Source organism: Myxine glutinosa, chromosome 6 (assembly GCF_964187855.1).
Source record: "Myxine glutinosa chromosome 6, kmMyxGlut1.1, whole genome shotgun sequence".
NCBI classification, from domain to species: domain Eukaryota; kingdom Metazoa; phylum Chordata; class Myxini; order Myxiniformes; family Myxinidae; genus Myxine; species Myxine glutinosa.
The window spans coordinates 51,522,878-51,528,877 of record NC_136266.1 but is presented as its reverse complement, the minus strand read 5'-3'; the positions used below and the strand labels follow the sequence as shown (position 1 = coordinate 51,528,877).

At 32.4% G+C, this 6,000-nt stretch overlaps 1 protein-coding gene across 2 annotated transcripts in view; it reads left to right on the top strand.

Moving 5' to 3' along the window:
• The window catches only part of LOC137429776 (serum paraoxonase/arylesterase 2), a 55,442-nt gene that overhangs the window by 46,739 nt on the left and 2,703 nt on the right, over window positions 1-6,000 (top strand). The gene's annotated exons all lie outside the window — the stretch shown is intronic.

The following is a 6,000-nucleotide window of genomic DNA, read 5'->3' as shown; positions in this document are numbered from 1 at the left end:
ACATTTCTTATTTTTGATTATTATTTATTTATTTATTTTAATTACGCAATTTATCAATATTTATTGTACACCTCTCCCTCCCAATACCCTCTCTATGTGCTGCTCGGCGACATCGCTGGGCGCCTGGCGATGCCGCGCGCTGGAGGATATGTTATTTATTTATTTGGCATGGGGGCGTTGGACTTTGAATGTATCTGCTCTTGTTTGTTTGTCCGGCCGATATCTCAGCCATCCATTGAGTAAGGAAGCTGAAATTTGGGCAGAATAGTGAGTACATGCTTTGGATAAAACAGTATATATTTATTTTTTGATTAATCAATTAATTACTTAATTATCATCGATTTATTTAGTACTTATTTATTTTCTTTCTCATCTGGCCAATATCTCAGGCACCTTTTGAGTTTGGAAGCTGATATTCGGACACGACAGTGACCAGGTGATGTGGCTATAAAGGATATTTTTTATTTATTGATTAATCAATTTATTGATTTTTTATTTATTGATTAATCAATTAATTAGTTTATTTTTTCAATTAATTATTTAATTAATTTCCAAAAAGTTACACCTTCGGCTGAAACACTGGTGGTTTAGGTATGCTATTTGCAAATTGATTAGGAAATTTATTATTTTATGATTATTATGTATTTATTTTAATTGTGCAATTAATCAATCAATTAATTGATTGATTAATTGTGTAATTAAAATAAAGAAATAATAATCGCAAAATAATTAATTTCTTACCAATGAATTAGCTAATAGCATACCTAAATCACCAATGTTTAATCCGATACGTAACATTTTGAAAAATAATTAAATAATTGATTAATGGAATAATTATATAATTAATCGATTAATTGATGAATCAATAAATCAAAAATATCTTTTACAGCTGAATCACTTGGTCGTTGTCATTTCCAAATATCAGCTTCCTCGCTCAAAAGATGTAAGAGATATAACCCAGATGAGAAAGAAAATAAATAAGTACTTAACAAGTACAGATACATTCAAAGTACACCGCCCCCATGCCAAATAATTAAATATCCTTCAGCGCGGCATTGCCGGGGTGCTTCCAGTGCCCAGCAATACCGCAGTGCAACTCATATAGGCTGCATTGGGAGGGAGAGGGGTACACTAATTGATTGATTAATTGTATAATTAAAACAATAAAAGATTATCACAAAATATTTTGTTAATCAATTGGCTAATAGCATAACTAAACGACTCGTGCTTCATCCGAAGATGTATCTTTTCGAAATTTAATTTAAAAAGTCATTAATAAAAAATTAAATTATTAATTGATTAATCAATAAATAATTAATCGATTAATCAATAAATAATTAATCGATTAAATGATTAATCAATAAATCAAAAGTATCCTTGACAGCCACATCACTTGGTCATTGTCATGTCCAAATATTAGCTTCCCAGCTCAAAAGGTGCCTGAGATATTGGCCAAATGAGAAAGAAAAAAAATAAATGATTAATAATGAAAATAAATAAATAATAATCATTAAAAGATTAAATTATTAATCAATTCGGTCAGAGAACACATAAACCACCACCATTTCATCAGAATCTGTAACTAAAATTTTTTTTTTTTGTCATTAATCGAATAATTAAATAATTAATCGATTAATTGATAAATTGATTAATTAATAAATCAAAAATAGCCATTGCAGCCAAATCACCTGGTCATTTGCATGTCCAAATATCAGCTTCCGAACTCAAAAGGTGCCTGAGTTAATGGTCAGAAGAGAAAGGAAATTTGATTAATTAAATAAGTACTTAATTAATCGCTAATAATTAAATAACTCCTCACTTAATTGATTAATCAAAAAACAAAAAATAGTGTTTTTGAGAAAGGACTTGCTCACTATTGTGCCGAAATTTCAGCTTCCTAGCTCAAAGGATGGCTGAGATATCGCCCGGACAAACAAACAAGAAAGAAAGAAAGAAAACAAGTAGGAAAACAAGTACACATACATTCAAAGTACATCGCCCCCATGCCAAATAATTAAATATCCTACAGCGCGGCTCATAGAGGCTACATTGGGAGGGAGAGGTTTTCACTAATTGATTGATTAATTGCATAATTAAAATCAATAAAAGATTATCACAAAATATTTTCCTAATCAATTGGCTAATAGCATAACTAAACTGCTTGTGCTTCATCCGAAGATGTATCTTTTAGAAATTTAATTAAATAAGTCATTAATAAAAAATTAAATAATTAATTGATTAATCAATAAATAATTAATCGATTAAATGATTAATCAATAAATCAAAAATATTCTTGATAGCCACATCACTTGGTCACTGTCATGTCCAAATATTAGCTTCCCAGCTCAAAAGGTGCCTGAGATATTGGCCAAATGAGAAAGAAAATAAATAAATGATTCATAATGAAAATAAATAAATAATAATCATTAAAAAATTAAATTATTAATCAATTCGGTCAGAGAACACATAAACCACCACCATTTCATCAGAATCTGTAACTTAAAAAAAAAAATTTTTTAGTCATTAATCGAAGAATTAAACAATTAATCGATTAATTGATTAATTAATAAATCAAAAGTAGCCTTTGTAGCCAAATCACCTGGTCATTGGCATGTCCAAATATCAGCTTCCTAACTCAAAAGGTGTCTGAGTTAATGGTCAGAAGAGAAAGGAAATTTGATTAATTAAATAAGTACTTCATTAATTGCTAATAATTAAATAACTCCTCAATTCATTGATTAATCAAAAAACAAAAAATACCGTTTTTGACAAAGCACTTGCTCACTATTGTGCCGAAATTTCAGTTTCCTAGCTCAAAGGATGGCTGAGATATCACCCGGACAAACAAGAAAACAAGAATGAAAGAAAGAAAAGAAACAAGTACACATACATTCAAAGTACACCGCCCCCTTGCCAAATAATTAAATATCCTACAGCGCGGCATTGCCGGGACGCCTTTGGCGCCCGGCAATACCGCAGTGCAGCTCATAGAGGCTGCTTTGGGAGGGAGAGGTGTACGCTAATTCATTGATTAATTGTATAGTTAAAATCAATAAAAGATTATCACAAAATATTTTCTTAATCAACTGGCTAATAGCATAACTAAACCACTCATGCTTCATCTGAAGATGTATCTTTTAGAAATGTAATTAAATAAGTAATTAATAAAAAATCAAATAATTAATTGATTAATCAATAAATAATTAATCAATAAATAATTAATCGATTAAATGATTAATCAATAAATCAAAAATATCCTTGATAGCCACATCACTTAGTCACTCATGTCCAAATATTAGCTTCCCAGCTCAAAAGGTGCCTAAGATATTGGCCAAATGAGAAAGAAAATAAATAAATGATTAATAATGAAAATAAATAAATAATAATCATAAAAAAATTAAATTATTAATCAATTTGGTCAGAGAACACATAAACTACCACTATTTCATCAGAATCTGTAACTTAAAAAAAAAAAAAGTTTTTGTCATTCATCGAATAATTAAATAATTAATCGATTAATTGATTAATTAATAAATCAAAAATATCCTTTGCAGCCAAATCACCTGGTCATTGGCATGTCCAAATATCAGCTTCCTAACTCAAAAGGTGCCTGAGTTAATGGTCAGAAGAGAAAGGAAATTTGATTAATTAAATAAGTACTTAATTAATCGCTAATAATTAAATAACTCCTCAATTTATTGATTAATCCCAAAAAAAAATACCGTTTGTGACAAAGGACTTGCTCACTATTGTGCCGAAATTCCAGCTTCCTAGCTTAAAGGATGGCTGAGATATCGTCCGGACAAACAAACAAGAAAGCAAGAAAGCAAGAAAGAAAACAAGAAACCAGAGTGAAAACTGAGTACTCTCTTTCAGCGTGCGTCACTGCCGAGCCCCCTTTGGTGCCCGGCAATGACGATTTGCAATGCCTGGAGATGGCATAGGAAAGGAGCGGTGTACAACAAGTACACATACATTCAAAGTACACCGCCCCCATGCCAAATAATTAAATATCCTACAGCGCGGCATTGCCGGGGCGCCTTGGGCGCCCGGCAATACTGCAGTGCAGCTCATAGAGGCTGCATTGGGAGGGAGAGGTGTACACTAATTGATTGATTCATTGTATAATTAAAATCCATAAAAGATTATCACAAAATATTTTCTTAATCAATTGGCTAATAGCATAACTAAACCACTAGTGCTTCATCCGAAGATGTATCTTTTAGAAATTTAAATAAATAACTCATTAATAAAAAATGAAATAATTAATTGATTAATTAATAAATAATTAATCGATTAATCAATAAATAATTAATCGATTAAATGATTTATCAATAAATCAAAAATATCCTTGATAGCCACATCACTTGGTCACTGTCATGTCAAAATATTAGCTTCCCAGCTCAAAAGGTGCCTGAGATATTGGCCAAATGAGAAAGAAAATAAATAAATGATTAATAATGAAAATAAATAAATAATAATCATTAAAAAATTAAATTATTAATCAATTCGGTCACAGAACACATAAACCACCACCATTTCATCAGAATCTGTAACTGAAATTTTTTTTTTTTAGTAATTAATCGAATAATTAAATAATTAATCGATTAATCAATAAATCAGAAATATCCTTGATAGCCACATCACTTGGTCACTCATGTCCAAATATTAGCTTCTGAGCTCAAAGGGTGCCTGAGATATTGGCCAAATGAGAAAGAAAACAAATAAATGATTAATAATGAAAATAAATAAATAATAATCATAAAAAATTAAATTATTAATCAATTCGGTCAGAGAACACATAAACCACCACCATTTCATCAGAATCTGTAACTTAAAAAAAAAAAAAAAATTGTCATTAAGCAAATAATTAAATAATTAATTGATTAATTGATTAATTAATAAATCAAAAATAGCTTTTGCAGCCAAATCACCTGGTCATTGGCATGTCCAAATATCAGCTTCCTAACTCAAAAGGTGCCTGAGTTAATGGTCAGAAGAGAAAGGAAATTTGATTAATTAAATAAGTACTTAATTAATCGCTAATAATTAAATAACTCCTCAATTAATTGATCAATCAAAAAAGAAAAAATATCGTTTTTGTCAAAGGACTTGCTCACTACTGTGCCGAAATTTCAGCTTCCTAGCTCAAAGGATGGCTGAGATATCGCCTGGACAACCAAGAAAACAAGCAAAACAAACAAACAACCAGAGTGAAAACTGAGTACTCTCTTTCAGCGTGCGTCACTGCCGAGCCCCCTTCGGTGCCCAGCAATGACGATTTGCAATGCCTGGAGATGGCATAGGAAAGGTGCGGTGTACAACAACCAGAGTGAAAACTGAGTACTCCCTTTCAGCGTGCGTCACTGCCGAGCCCCCTTCGGTGCCCAGCAATGACGATTTGCAATGCCTGGAGATGGCATAGGAAAGGTGCGGTGTACAACAACCAGAGTGAAAACTGAGTACTCCCTTTCAGCGTGCGTCACTGCCGAGCCCCCTTCGGTGCCCAGCAATGACGATTTGCAATGCCTGGAGATGGCATAGGAAAGGTGCGGTGTACAACAACCAGAGTGAAAACTGAGTACTCCCTTTCAGCGTGCGTCACTGCCGAGCCCCCTTCGGTGCCCGGCAATGACGTTTTGCAATGCCTGGAGATGGCATCGGAAAGGTGCGGTGTACAATAAATCGATAATACAACAACAACATGCATTTTAAGGCCATTTTCCCTGCTAGAGCGGGGGTTAGCCTTGATCGATAATGAATGGATAAATAAATCGATAATGATTGAGTAATTAATCAATGAATGGATAAATAAATAAAAAAACAAGTAATGAGATAGATACATTCAAAATCAATAAGATACATTCAAAGTACACCGCCCCATGCCAAATAAAGAAATAACATATCCTCCTGTGCACGACATTGCCGGGGCACCTTCGAGGTCTTTCAGGGAAGGAGAGGTGAACAATAAATTGTACATCTCTCCCTCCCAATACCGTC